Source organism: Chlorocebus sabaeus, chromosome 11 (assembly GCF_047675955.1).
Source record: "Chlorocebus sabaeus isolate Y175 chromosome 11, mChlSab1.0.hap1, whole genome shotgun sequence".
Taxonomy (NCBI): domain Eukaryota; kingdom Metazoa; phylum Chordata; class Mammalia; order Primates; family Cercopithecidae; genus Chlorocebus; species Chlorocebus sabaeus.
The window spans coordinates 62,975,781-62,992,128 of NC_132914.1; positions in this window are offsets into that span (position 1 = coordinate 62,975,781).

Here is a 16,348-nt window from a genome sequence, read left to right on the forward strand (position 1 = left end):
AATATCAACGGTTGACAAATGAAGAAACTAAATCTGGGAAAGTTACAAGGATTGCCCAAGGTCACTCAGCTAAAAAGTGACAGAAGCAGAATTCACACCCAGGTCTGGTAATAACAACTCCAGGACACTTTCAACCATGTCACAATTCTAATGGGACAGTGTCACAGATGAAATAACACGGATGAAATACCTTCCATAGCAGATGGGAAAAGATGCCAGGCCACAGAGGGTCATGGGAGTTTTCTGAGTAGAGCACTGATATGATCAAAGTGCTGGTGTAGGAAGATTGATCTGGTGGTGCTGCAGGGCAGGGGCAGGGAAATACTGCTGGAAACCAGCTCCAGTGCCTCTAAACTCCTGTGACTCTTCGCTTACACTCCCCAGGAAACATTTATCTGGCGCTGCAAATTGGTTATTTATTTGTTTATTTACTCCCTTCCTACTAACACTCTTTCTGCTTTACAGCAGAAAGAATTTAAGGTGGCTTTAAACTGCCTTTCATTTCACAACTATATTAATACAATTAAATCTTTTCTCCTTTATTTGATTTTAAGCCTTGAGCATAAAGTATATGTAACTCACATCTTCACAATTAGATGTTTGACATGGGGCCATGTTAATAGTGATGTCCGAAATCCAATGAATGAATGAATGGCCTCTGAGAGGTTTCTGCTAAAGATAGGATGCAGAAGCAGACGCGGTTACATAAATTACAGTATTTGATACTTCAAAATAATGTGCAGCCGTTAGTTAAATGAAACAGATCTAGTATGAATTGAAAAGGTGAGGAGACGGCGATATACTGTTGTGAGTCATAAGATACACACATGGATCTGAAAAAAATCGTGTGCATATGTGTATGTGTGTGGTGCACAATTTCATAAATTCACCCATCACATAAAATTATTAACACTGGTTGCCTCTGGGAAAAGTACTTGGATTATGGGAAGAGTCATGTAGACTTTTAGGTTACAGATTGTATCCAGAGGTTATATAATTCTGTATAGTTTTGTGCACACTAGAAAACACATTTTACAATGAGTTTGTATGACTTTTGTGTGCACAGAGAATTTGGTAATGTAAACCATATATAACCAAGGGCTAAAACTATAGTTTCATGTTGTTTTGTTGCCCCCAGTCAAGGTTTAAAAGTGCCTTGTAGTATAATATCTCTCATGTGCTACATATCTTTGAAATCACCTTTGCGAAATTATGACAGTAAGAGAAATCTGACATGGCTGACTCCATCTTGCTTCTAGCCTCACCTCCTGGCTGTCTTCCATCATTCCTGAGTGTGGGCCAAGCTAACTTTGGGAGAAATTCAGTTTATAGTTTAAATGATAATAGTCCTTCCCCCAAAGTACACTGCCCTTGTAAAACTAACGAAAGGCCACCAAGATAAGAGGATAAGAAGGGCCTGAATTCTACTAATATGTAGGTGTAGTTAAATAATTACCAGCCATTATTCCAGAGGCCACAAGATTTGCAACTTCCCCAATTACTCCTGTGGATAACATCATTATTTGTAGAACCTAAGATTGGCCTTTTGAGACGTCTTTTCAGGTTTTTGCATTTCTGATGGCAGATGGCTCCACTCAAACTTGACAGCCAGCCTTGTGACCCCCACCCAGGAACCGATTCAGTTCAAGAGGACAGCTTCCCTATGATTTCATCTCCAACCCAATCGGCATTTCCCCACTCCCAGGTCCCCTACCTTCCAAATTATCCTTGAAAAACTCTAGTCTCCAAATTTTCAAGGAGTCTGGTTTGAGTAATAATAAAACTCCAGTCTCTTTTTAGCTGCCTCTGAGTGAATCACTCTTTCTCTGTTGCAACTCCCTTGTCTTAATAAATGGATTCTGTCTGGGCAACAAGCAAAATGAACCCACTGGGTGGTTACGTCTTCATTAGCTTAGTCCTGGAGATTCTTTTCAGCTTGTAACCAAGATCTACCTTTCAGTCTAACGTCCTTCTTCATGTTACCTGCTCTACAGATAGCCACAAAAGATATCCCATACATGGGCTCCTGGCTCCTTTCTGTCTTTTTTTTTTCCAGGAATTTTGATTGTACACACTGGGCCCCTCCTGATTTGATCTCCTTCTGCTTGGGACTAGCTACTTGGATCCAGCTCAGCTGCCAGAAATAGCCTCCTCTGGTAAAGTTCTGCAATGTTTATTGACATTTTGGGTACAGGTCCTTCAGACTTTAGTTACATGTGTTAAACCACCTTAGATCTGTCCTTTTTCTTTCAGTAGAAAAAAATATGCCATCACATCTAATTCATTCCACTCTCCACCTCTCTACCATTTCCACTCCCAGAACAACAGCCACTATTTTTCAGAAAGAAATTTTTTTGTGTGTATTTATTTTGTGAGGGGGGTGGTGCTCACCATGTTGCCCAGGCTGGTCGTGAACTCCTGACCTCCAGTAATCCTCCTGCCCCAGCCTCTCAAGTAGCTGGGATTACAGGCACGAGCCATCATGCCCAGTGGAGGGAAATTATTTTTCTTATAAATTTAATTGTACTTTCTAACAATGAGAAAGTATAAGATCAGGTGGTAACAACTTAATTTTAATGGTAAAAATCGAAATAGTAGTTAAAACTAGGATTTCCTTCATTAGTCATTGATCTTTCTTTTCCTTGCATTTGAGTGTTTTTGTTTTGAAAAGCATAGTTTTTCTCTTAAACCATTCCTACTTATTCACCCACCACAGAATACCTTCCTTAAATTTCATTAAATCTCACTGATGTTCAATTCTTGTAACATGCTAATGATGATCAAAATAGTCTGTCCTTATCTGAGAACTGTGTGTAATTTTGTCCTGTATGACCAGGTGAACCGCATCATAAACACTGAGGCTATTGAATACATCTTTAGAGATCTGAGAAAGCTGTAGCTCACAGACACCCTCTACCATTACTGTTACCATTTTTTCTACTTTCCTCAACTTCTTACTGAGCAGGATGGAAGCTCAGGGGCACTGTAGCTCTCCCAGTCAAGTCTGAAATTAAGATCGCTTTTCCAAAGAAATATCAAAAAATACCCCTACGTGCTCTACCATCCCCACTCCTCACATACCTGCCCCAGGTTGTATCACACTTGCCATGCTCCTGATCACACCTGAGATGTGTAGAGCTAAACTGTGGGCACTAGGCAAAGCTTTTACAACAGATCCTCTAGAAAAATTCAGAACAGATTTGTGGAGTTTACAGTGAATTGTACTCGTGCTACTTTGATTTCACCAAGAATCCACTTTCCAGGCAAATTTATTCTCTCTTACCTCTCTGCCCTGAAAATTGAATCAAGTCACGGGTTTAATATTTTGCAGGAGCAGATTCCTTGAGAACCTGATGAAAACCATGGGAACTCTTCTTCCTGAAAAATGCACTTCTGTTCATGCACATGAAAATGAACAACTTCAAGGCATTTATTTGTCTCTCCCAAGGCTCCTCCCCTAAAGGTTCTTTCTTAGGTCCTAGGTTAAGAACCCTTAAATAAAGGAAAGAAATTGATCTTCTAGAGAAAAGTGTAAGGTAAAAAGATTCAGAATGGAGTCCATAGATGATTCTCACAGGATAGAGGATGAGGCAAGAGATGGTGGCATTTAGGGAAACAGTAAAAGAGGTGGTAAAATAGAGAATCATAAGCATATGAGTGAGGCTGGGATCTATCCTATATCAACCTTGGACAAGTTACTTAACCTCCCCTAAACATCATTGTCCCTAGTTACATAACGGGGATAGTTAGAGTTTATTGGGGATGGTTAGTGACTGAGGTAATTACAAAGTGCTTCTTACAATGCCTGCACAAATTCTACCTATTAACGTTTCAGGCACTGAAAGGATTATTTATACTGTAGTGTGAATTAAAATACTAAGCTTGAGCAACAGGGTGGAGACCCCGTCTCTGCAAAGAAAAAAAATTTCTTTTGAAACTGGGTCTCATTCTGTCCCCTAGTCTGGAATGCAGTGGCACAATCTTGGCTCACTGCAACCTCTGTTTCTCAGGCTCAAGCGATACTTCCACCTCAGCCTCCCGAGTAGCTGGGACCACATTCACACACCACCAAGCCTGGTGAACTTTTTGTATTTTTGGCAGAGACAGGGTTTCACCATGTTGCTAAGGCTAGTCTCGAACTCCTGAGCTCAAGCGATCCACCCACCTCTGCATCCCAAAGTGCTGGGATTACAGGCATGAGCCAACACATCCGGCCTCTGCAAAGAAACCTTTTAAAAATTAGCCAGGCATGGTGGTGCATGCCTGTAGTCATGCCTCAGCTACTTGGGAAGCTGAGGCAGGAGGATCTCTTGAGCCCAGGAGGTCGAAGCTACAGTGAGCTGCATTTGCAGTGTACACTCCAGCCTGGGCAACAGAGTGAGACCCTGTCAAAAAAAAAAAAAAAAGGAAGGAAGGAAGGAGGAAGGAAGGAAGGAAGGAAGGAAGGGAAAGAAAGAAAAAGAAAGAGAAAGAAAGAAAGAGAAAGAAAGAAAGAAAGAAAAAGAAAGAAAGAAAGAAGAAAGAAAGAAGAAAGAAAGAAAGAAAGAAAGAAAGAAAGAAAGAAAGAAAGAAAGAAAGAGAAAGAAAGAAAGAAAGAGAAAGAAAGAAAGAAAGAAAGAAAGAAAGAAAGAAAGAAAGAAAGAAAGAAAGAAAGAAAGAAAGAAAGAAAGAAAGAAAGAAATGCTAGCTCATTGAAAGCAATTTGCACTTTGAACTCCCTTTCACTGCAGGAAGTCGTCTCTGTCAGTCCTTGGTGAAAAGGTGGATGGGCACAAGGTAAAAGAAAAAGACATCTTTGTACTCTTAAACTTGCATCTCTGAAACAGCTAAGTTAGACCGCATGAAGATTAATATTGAAGGTCAAGGGAGAAGGACTGCAGCAGAGATTTCAGAGTAAGGAAGCACATCTGGTCCTGGGTCTCAAGCCGTCTGTATTCTCCCAGCTTTATTTGAACTCAATGATTAAAATACATATGTGGCCAGCCACAGGCATGGTGTTCGGTCATCTGGAAGAAAGGTCCTGTGGCTCAGCCCACAAACCTAAACTGAGCAAAGATGTCAACTTCATGAGTTAAAAAATATTGCTCAAATGACAAGCATGCTGACAGTACATCTAGAGCAAAGGAGCATCACTATGCTGTAAACATTGTTGCTGTAGTGCAGAGGCATTAATAACCAAGTAGGACAAACGTTAAGCTGATCTGTGAGGTGACCAGAATCGTGAGGTCTTTGGGTACTGATGGTAAGGATGCTTCATGATTTGGCCATGTAATACATCGTCCTGACCACTGCTTTTGATAGAATTTCATTATTGTGATAAATAATGTGGTTAAAAGAGCCAAGCATGGCTTTCTCACTCACCTTGCTCTATTTTCATTCTACTGGAACTTCCATGGTCTAAGGGAGGCTTCTTGTCTACCGTATTAACTCTCCATGGAAAGTATGTAGCACCTTTAAAATGATGACTTACTGATGTTTGAGGAGATTTAAGCTTTTATTTATTAATTTCTATACCAGTATTCCCAAATGCTTGAAGTATATATAAAGATTTTATTTCATATTCTACTAAAACAGACGTGTTACACTTCTTCTAGTTTAATCATTCAGGTGCACATAATCTTAAAACATTGAAAGTAAGACATCTGTATATGTGCTTATTGTTTGTTAGTGTATATATATGTTACAAACATATCAAGCTGTCTGATGAAAATTTATGTTTCTGGATTTCATTTTATTTCTAGGAATGAAATCTGAAACAGCTCTGAGATTATTTAAGTAGATTACTTAAAGCATAACATTGATTGTGCAACTTGTTTTGTTTTTTAAATATTTAAAGGCCCATGAGTTGTTCGACCCTGCAAACGAGATGTTGGTTTCTAACTTGGTCTGATCTTCATTAACAACTATTCCTTTCTTATAAACAGAAGGGATAGAGAGGCAAAGCAGTCTGACTTCTTCCAAATCGTATGCTTCTCACTCCAATTTCTCTCTCTCTCTCTTTTTGGTATGGTAGCCAGTTAACGTTTTAATGGGATTTGTTAACTGTCGGTTAAGAGGGCAATTACATTTTGGAATGTTCACTTTATGAAGAATTCCAGGGATTTGTAGGACAGTCTGTGATAAGCGACAATGTTTATTCTAAGGGAATGCTAAAGGAGCCTCAGTTCCTTGGTGCGTATTTCACATTTTGTTTTGTTGCTTTGATTAATTGAAAACTTTTACAGGTCAAGCAGGCTTTTCAAAAAATGAAAGGTCTCATTCCAGGGAGAGGCCCATTGTATTTGTGAATGAATGAAAAGTTTATTGAAGAAAAGGATAGAGTGTATTTCAATCACTGTTAATTTAAGTGGAGCTAATAAGCTAAGAAGTAAAACATTATTAAATTCCCAGGTGTGTTTTACAGGATATGCCAATATCTTGAATATCTTTTTCTTGGTAATTCCAGAGGTTGGAGGTTTTGTTTATTTGTTTGTTTTTATTAAATATTTTACTATATAAACTTTTTCCTGGAAAAGCTTTCATAGTCATAGAGTTTCAAAATATTAATCAATTTAGTAAAAGATCTGTTCCAACTTTGAACATCCACATTTAGTTCAGTAAAATAGTCACATTTTATGCAATTCTTTCTCAGATGAATAATTTTACTTTTACTAGATATATAATTTAGGTAAAATCATAAAGTTCAGGGGAGTGAAATTGCAAAAATTAAGAACTGATTTGCTGTAGTGTGTGATAAACCTCTTCTTTGTTTCCATTATTTTTAGTTTGGTTTGGTTTTCCAAGAATTTGCACCCTTAATTTTGGAATTCATTATTTCAAACTTCAATAATCCTGAAAAGGAAAACTCAAACTATGGAATCTTTTATGGTTTTAGTGTGATCATTCCCTTTTACCTAAAAAAGGGCAAGAATTTGCCCCTAACTCAGCTAAGTTTATGAAAAAGCTTGAAAAAATGGCAAATGTTTTATATAGTCAGAGGTATCCACAGTGGCATGACCTTTCCTGCCTTCAAGTTTTATTATTTGAAATGTTCATGCCACTCCTCTGGAAATGCTAACCTTATTTGTCTAAGACTCTTTCATTTATTTTTTTTAGGCAAAAGGAGGGAAGTAATTTGCAAGGAGTTTAGCGTTGTGATAATGTACAGGGGTTCATGCTTTAGTGAGAGTTCAGAAATGAATTACAAATAAAGGAAGTTTAGTTTTCTCTGTAGAAATGGAGAGGAAGTTCATGGTTTATGAAAGAGAGAAGCAATAATGTGTTTACCTTGTAAGACAGTGAACTGCAGCAGGGAATGAAAATATATACGTATGAAAAGGTTAAGACAGTTGTAGTAGAACAACTTAAACAACAAATTTCATAAAGATGAAATGTAAGAGAACATTGAACATTCTCCCTCTTGGTATTTGGTTCTTAAATAAATTCTAAGACATTGTTCTCAGAGGCTTTGTGTTTCATTCTTGTCTCTGTTGCTGATACTAAATGATCAAAAATAAATGTTTGGATGGATTTTGCCTATTCACAATCTCTTGGTTGCTCTCAGGATTTAGGAAAGATAAAGTGTGTGGTGTGACACACACCACAAGTCCTTATATTTTCAAAAATAACACTGAAATTCAAATGTTGTTCCTCTGCTTTTTTATCTGAAACTATGGATTATACCTATTTCCAAAAGATGTTTTAAACTAGATAAGAGTTTTCAACCATCACTTTCCTTTCCTGCCAGCCATATTTATCTCTTCATCTTTCAATATGGTCCTCATACGTTAATTTTGGCCTTCCTCTAGTCAAACTTCCTGTCATGGCATCCAGATAGAAAGAATAATGTGGAAAAGAGGACAATAAAGAGATGGAAAGTTCAATAGATAGGAAGGATTGGAAACAAGAGGTTAAGCCAATGCTATACTACAAAGGCGTGGAAAAAGTGGAAGAATCTGGGAAGATTAATTATATCAGGCCTGTAAAACAGTTGAGATTTTTCAGAGGAGTGTTGAGAAAGGAGAAAAGTAGTCAACAAAGCAATAAATAGAAGCTGCGGTTCACCATCAAACCAGAGGGGCTCTGTGCTTTGGGGCTATATCCAAAAGCCAGCTGTGAATTTAAAACAGGTGTGATGGACACCCCATTTACCCTGATGTGATTATTAAGCATTATATGCCTGTATCAAAATATCTCACGTACTCCATAAATATATACACCTATTATATACTCACAAAAATTCAAAAATTAAAAAAAAAATAAAAAGCTCAGGTGCCCCAGGGCACACTTTGCCTTATGACACTTTTTGGTTGTTTGAAAATGTGGGGCTTAACAGGATGGTGAAAGGGGGGTCCTCAGGGAAGATATTTTTCTTCTTCCTAGGACTAGCAGTCTGAATTTTGGGACCACTCCGAATCCTCCTTCCAAGTCATCCTAAGGCCTCTTTTTCAACTATGAGTCAAAATCTGGGGGGCCCAAGGAGGTTGAGTATATCTCCTCAGTTATGGAGGTTTTGTTAAGATCTTTCTGATGCTTCCAGAATGATTCCAGAAAGCATGTTCTAAATTCAGCAGACTGACCATATCTCCTTGTTTGTTCCAAGCAGACATAATTTGCACCCATTATCCCAGCACAATTCTTATTCTAGCATAATTAGCACATCTATCACTCAGAAATAGATGATAAATTCCAAGGTCATCCTAAAGTTTAGGCTCTGCAATCTCTAGAAGACCCAAAAACCTATCAGCGCTTTTGAGTTTGGAGGTGTAGCTAGCTCACAAGTTGGCAAAGGACATTAACTTCCTGAAGTCTCCCTGAAAGCTGGGGAGTGAAGATGACAATTGATACGCCTGGCTCTCTGTCCCCACCCAAATTTCATGTTGAATTTTAATCCCCAATGTTGGGGGAGGGACTTGGTGGGAGGTGATTGGGTCATGGAGGCGGATTTCCCCCTTGCTGTTCTCGTGATAGTAAGTTCTCACGAGACTTGGTTGCTTAAAAGTGTGTAGTACTCCCCTCTTCACTCTCTCTCTCCCACTGATCATGTGAAGATATGTTTGCTTCCCATTTGCCTTCTGCCATGATTGTAAGTTTCCTGAGGCCTCCCCAGCCACGCTTCCTATACAGCCTGTGCAACAGTGAGCCAATTAAATTTGTTTTCTTTATAAATTACCCAGTCTCAGGTATTTCTTTATAGCAATGTGAGAACGGGATAATACAACAATCATTAGCTAAAATCATCCTGAGGTCTAAATATGCAGACGTGACTGGCATATCTGGCCACAGAAGGAACGCAATAAATGTAACTCTTGGGTCAGGAATTCTCACATTTGGGGACATGCATATTGTTTGTGGAGCTTTTAAAAACTACAATTCCTGGATTCCACCCTTAGAATTTATGACTCACTGAGTTCGGGCTGGGTCCCTGAAACCCTCCAGCATGAATACTTATGTTCACTTCTAATGGTGAATTAGTTCCTTAAGGCATGCTAAATAATGTTAAGTTTCACTAGTGTATTCATTCAACTTATCAAAAGAAAAAATAATTTAAATTACAGTTGTCTTTTTGACAACTCAGGGGGTTAGGGGTACCAACCCTGCACAAGTGAAAATTTAAATATAACTTGTGATTTCCCAAATCTTAACTACTAATAGCCTACTAATGACACCTTACCAATAACAAATAGTTGATTAACACATATTTTGTATATTATATGTGTTATATACTGTATTCTTACAAGGAAGTAACCTAGAAAAAAATAGAATGTTATTAAGAAAATCATAAGGAAGAGAAAATATATTCACTTGTTCATTGAGTGGAAGTGGATCATCAAAAAGTCTTCATCCTCATTGTCTTCACATTGAGTAGGTTGAATGGGAGGAAGGAAAGGAGAGATTGGTCTTGCTGTCACAGGGGTGGCAGAAGGAGAAAAGGTAAAGGAGGTGGAAGGGAAGGCAGGAGAGGCAGGCATATGTGGTATAACTTTCACTGAAAAAAAGTATGTGTATAAGTGGACATGAGCAGTTCAAACCTGGGTTGTTCAAGAGTTGATTGTACAATTAAAAAAAACTAACAGTAAAAAGCAAGCATGCACTTCATCTTTTAGCCACTTTGGAAAAAGGCAACTCAACACAGCAATAAAACTATAGAAATCCATAATATAATATAAACTTGTAGGGGGCTTATTTTAATAGCAATTATCTCTTTCAAAACATTACTTTCATTATCATATTTGATCATCAAGCCAACTTATGATGCAGGAATTATTATAACCATTGAAAAAAATGAGGTTCAGAGAGTTTATGTCATCAGTCCAAGCTAGGAGATGGCTATTTTTTTAAACCTCAGATAAATTGTAAAAATACAGAAGAAAAACAAACAAACCAAAAAAGAATCTACTACTAAAAATAATATCTTAATGGAATACAATTGCATATTTTTTATTTCCATGTAGAACTCCATGATAAACAACCAGAAGGACCTCAGATCCAGTTTTCTTGGCTAGTTGGTATAGAATATTCTAAACATTAAGGTAAATTAAGCAAGTACTTGAGGTACAGTTTTGTAAGAATGCTTTGTTTAGTGACTTGTTACAATTCAATAACTTTATAATCAAGAAAGTCTTCAGGTTCTAATGTCAGTTTCTCCCAATGCTATTAAAGTCTTCTTTCTTCTTATTAAATCTTTTAGCATGTCCCAACTCCAGGGCTCTAAGAATAACCCTTAAATAACTGAATATGATTGCTAATAACTTGAATCTTTTCTTTACGGGTCATAATCTTAAATCCTTTCATATTTTCAATTGATGTAACTTAAATTTCGAATCCTGGTGATGCTCTTCTCTGAAATACCTCAAATTCTCATATTGAGGCCGGGCACGGTGGCTCATGCCTGTAATTCCAGCACTTTCAGAGGCCGAGGCGGCCAGATCACAAGGTCAGGAGTTCCAGACCAGCTTGACCAACATAGTGAAACCCTGTCTCTACTGAAAATACAAAAAATTACCCAGGCATGGTGGCAGGCGCCTGTAATCCCAGCTACTCAGGAGGTGGAGGCAGGAGAATCGCTTGAACCCGGGAGGCGGAGGTTGCTGTGAGCCGAGATCGAGCCATTGCACTCCATTTCAGGCAACAGTGTGAGACTCCGTCTTAAAAAAAAAAAAAAAAAGAAAGAAAAAAGAAAAAAAAAAAACTGTGCCGTAGTTAGTATCTTCAATGCTATTAATACTACACGTGCCCTCCCGCAAAACACCATTTATTTGGTGATCTTTCTGAATTTTCTTACTTCTCTTACTAGAAGACATAATTTTAGTTAAATTGGCACTCAGAAAGAGAATGATATGGTGGTATAGATGGTACTGCTTAAAGACTTCCTCTGCGTTGTAGGAAATTTTAATGAGTTTTACTATTGTACTTTATTTTTTATAGCAAAAAATATCTGATTTATCGATGTACTTATGTTGTTCTTTATAAACTGAAATTCTTTCAGTTTCTTCCTTTTTCTTTCCCAATTCTCTACCTGTCCTCCCAGTGCACCTCACTCTATAGATAAGATTCCAGTTTCCGGGAGAAGGGATAAAACTAGCTAAATTAAATTAAATTAAATCACCTTTCACCTATTTCTGCTGTGATCTATAATGCCCCACTTAAGGTATTCAAGATTTTTCATTAGCTAAAATATTTTCTTGTCTAGGAAGCTTTAGTGGAAATATAAAAGATTGAGTTTCTGTTTTTCCTTTTATCAACAAAATACCTATTAATCATTTTGATTGTGTATGCACATGGCTCTATTAAAATTAGAAAGCTTAATTACATAAAATTAAGAAAAATGTACCATACCATTTTGATAAAATAAAAAATAAATTACAATAAATTACATTTATCTTTTCTTTGCTAAATAAAATGTATTTTTGTAAATTTTGACTACATTTGGCAACACTTAAATTAGTAAGTTTTGGCTAATGATTATATCCCTTGTATTTTCACTTTAATAATTAATAATAATTTAAATTGTTTTTAATTAGTTGGGGCACGTGCAGTTTAAATTTTCTAATAGTCTAGGGATAGAACAACTCTTAACATATTTTTATACATCAATAGTGTCAGTTTTCAAACCTGGATGTTATTCAAGTCCACTTTATGTTAACATATTTTTCTCTGTGGGTAACAATTGCAACAGAAAAACTTTGCCCTTGTAAATAGCCAATGAAATTATCAATAATCATGTGAATAATGTTAATGAAAAGGTACAGCTAAATAAGGGAGACAATTAGTTCACACCATTTTGGTTTATTTATTTAGCAGTGAGCATTGTATAACATGTCAGTCCCGGGAAAAAGAAACAGCCATAAAGGGGCTTAACATTACTAATAAAACAATCAGTATCAAAATATTTTATGTAACAATTTGTCCGTGTTCATATAATAATCTGTCAACTCTGTGACTTGCTTATTATGTGAATTAACTCCATAATCGCTCTGAGATTGAATTCAGTGACACCGTTTAACTGCTTCTGGTTTGGGGGCTTTTACTCGATATTTTTAGGTGAGGCGCTGTCAGGCTAATCTGAGGACATTTGGAGAAAGCCAACAAACTTGCCACGAATTTAAAACTAGTGAGGTTTCTCGTGGTTTGGTAGAAATTTTAACACTTCTCCTCTCCTACCCTTCACCTCTTCTCCTCAAAACACTTTTTTTTTCTTTTACAAAAACTGTAAACGCCAGCCCTAAATTTCCCTCCAGTCTGGGAAAGTCCAATCTCCCTGCCTCGAGAGGTGTCTGGGCGCAGTACGTTCCGACCCGAGGCAAGGGGACATTTGCAGGAGGGAGAAATTTAAACCCCCTTCGCTCCGCCCCACCTGGGAGCACTTTGGCGCCGCAGACTCAGGAGCCGACGCCGTCTCCGGGACCGTCTTGGTGGCCTCGGCAGGAGGCACCTTAGTGGAGCGGTCCAGCACTCCCCCTCCCTCAGTCCCCGGTCGTCCGCACCCGTCCCCCTGCTGCCCGAGGACCTGTCCGCGCGCTCCCTGCGCCGCCCTGAGGACTGAACCGTTTGTTTCTCCAAGGGGCAACTTTCGCGCCCCAGGCGGCGGGGACCCCGAGCCGGAGTTTTGGCCCAAAAATCCCAGAGTCCTACACCTCCTGCGCGCCCAGGCCTCGGGGGCGAAGGGCTGCTCCCCCGGGGCGCCCCGATCCCTGCCGCAACGAGGAGGTAGTGGAGGAGAGGTGCACCCCGCGGGCAGCCCCTGGCGCCCCGCTCTGCGCCCAACGGTGTGAGGACTCGTGCGTGGCGTTTCTTGTACCTCCGCCTGAACTGAGACCGGGTGGGGAAAGGGGCAGATTGCTGTCTGTGACTCTGCGGGAGTTGGAGCACGAAACCCAAAAGCTGTTTGAAGCACAAACGCCAGGCTGGACACCCAACGAATATCAATGCCCTGCAGCCTCCACTCACCCACAAACATAATATTATGTGTATGTGCTTACTGATTAGCTTAACAGACTTGTCATCATAAATTCCTTTTTCTCTCCAGCGCCACTAGGTTTGTTGTGATTAGGAGGTAGCCACTAAATTTGTTGTGATCTCCTGTTTGTGAATGGAAGTTGACTTACATCTTTTGTAGCAGGTTGCTACTTGGCATTTATTTTTTTTTTAATTGTCCCAGATTTTTCAAATCAGAAAATTCCCAAGTGACATAATCATACGAATTGGTGTTTAAACCGACTCTTTTTTGAGGAATGCATTCCAAAATCTTTCAGTTCCCATCATGCAAGACAAATAAGCATAGTAATTTGGAAAGTGAAATTAATGATCAAGATAATTTTGGAAAGGAATAGAAAGGACCAACTGAGACTAATATTTACTTAACAGAAACTTTATGGCTGATCAAAATTAGAAAACAAAGCAATGCCAGGAAAGTCGCATGCTTTTTAGATCTTGGTATCTTGTCTGGGCAAACATCCAGTGTTTGACACTACAGAGAACGGGACAATATTGTGCAGCAGATTTCCAGGAGTAAATAACACATCACAGGAATCTTTGAAAGAACATCACTTATTTAGTGAGTGAGTGAATATTTGAACAACTGTGTCTATTGGAAAGGGTAAGAAGGAATTGAGGGATAGACTATAAATGATACAGCTCCCCTGCCATCATAGATCATCCAGTCTAGTGATAGGAGAGAGGAAGTAATTTTACAAATAAAAGATAGCTGGGCACGGTGGCTCATGCCTGTAATCCCAGCACTTTGGGAGGCCGAGGCAGGTGGATCACGAGGTCAGGAGATCAAGACCATCCTGGCTAACACAGTGACAACCCGTCTCTACTAAAAATACAAAAAAATTAGCCAGGTGTGGTGGTGGGCGCCTGTGATCCCAGCTACTCGGGAGGCTGAGGCAGGAGAATGGCTTGAACCCAGGACACGGAGGTTGTAATGAGCCAGATAGCGCCACTGCACTCCAGCCTGGGCGACAGAGTGAGACTGTCTAAAAAAAAAGATACCAAAGGGTAGAAAGTGGTAAATCTCTCAAGGTAGGATCTCAATAAGCTCATAGGGAATTCCATGGAGGGGAGATTACTGTCAGCTGAACGATTGTCCAATTGTAAGCTGAGTCTGGCCAAACTTCACCGTCTTGGGCTCCATGTAGGTGAAAGAGCTCACTGAAGGATGTTTCTCTATTAGATGCATCTTTGATAAGAATTTAGTGTACTACCTCTTCTAGAGCCTTCAGTATGTTTCCTTCTACCAACTTTAAGTTGTCACTTTCTTCCTTAAGTTTGTTAAGCAGTCATCTTGGGGGCCAATTTCTGTAAATTGAGGCTGAGCTGAGATGACACAATCAAAGGGAGTCAAAAGTTATGAGCTAAGTATGTTTTACGTATTACTTCTTTCCAGAAAGAATCTGGGTGGTCTATGATGGAAAACACCCCATTTAAAATGAATTGGTAAAATCAAAATAGAAAACCAGGAGAGAAAAAAAGAAAAAGGAAACTTGAAATAAGCCAACCCTAAGAGTTAACATGATTACTGAGATTGTGCTTCAGATTTGGGTCGGAGCTTCTTAGCAGCCAAGGTAAAGAGAGAAAAAAACATAAGTGACATCAATCTTGCTGTTGAAAAAAAGCAAAGAATGCCTGTTTTCAAATGAAATGAAATTACAGAAGGAGTTTACTATATGGAGTGCCACAGAGGGCTCTGAGGGATGTAATAGGCAATGTCTTAGCAGTACTTTTATGGAAAAGCAAAAGGGGATATTACAGCCCTGTTTCTTGTAATAACCTCCCATGAAAACCAAGACTTGAGTTAAGGTGAGTCCTGTCAGACTAAGCTAGTATAATTCTGTATTTGGGGATTCACCTTGAATACTAAATAACATATCCACTCTGCAGTCTTCCCCATATATTACTTCTCTCAGCTGGGATCTTGATAAGAATCAAATAATTGAAAAGTTAAGATTATTCTCTCTGGCAAGAGCCCAGTGTGTTAGTATTTCTTTTGGATCATAGAAGACAGCTTCACAGGGTCTGGAAAAAAACTGAGCAAATACTAAATTTGACATCCTACAAAAACTGCAGAAGCAAATCAGTGTTTTCTCACTGATGAAGACCACCCCAGTTTTCCTCCAAGGTAAGTTGCAGGGGCACCTCAAGATTGAGCCAAAATTTTCCTTAGGAAGTCGCTTTGAATGTGCTCTAGTGCTTGAACAAATGCTTAATTGAGTCCCTAGAGTTACACACTGGGCATAGAAAATTTTCAAAAATGGTGTTTCCTAGTCACCCACAGTGGCTGGTGGAAAACATCAGGATTCCCACGGCACCTCTGACCAAACGACATGGCTTTCCGATGGGACTCCAGGATGAGTGTATTGCAAAATGTCATTGAATGAGTTGACAATAGCTCCCACAAACGATGAGTTTTAATTTCATTATCATTGGTTAGCCATTATTTTTAGCAGGCATTAGATACTGCAGCTACCTTTTTTGAGGCAATTTCTGGTTCATGATAATAAGACACTGTGATCAGACCAGAAGAGGATATTTATCTTCCTATTTGTTATGGTAGGGGGAATTTGAAAAGAGAAGGGAGATCATTCTACTTCATACTCCTCAAAGGATTATCTGATTTGTTCCTTCTTTTCTTGATTGTAATAAAGGGTGTTGGAGTAGAAACTTCTTTTGAATTTTTTTGTTGTAAAAAATATTTGGCCGGGTGCAGTGGCTCACACCTGTAATCCCAGCATTTTGGGAGGCCAAGGCAGGTGAGTCATGAGGTCAGGAGTTCGATCACAGCCTGACGAACATGGTGAAACCCCATCTCTACTAAAAATACAAAACTCAGCTGAGCGTGGTGGTGTGCTCCTGTAATCCCACCTGC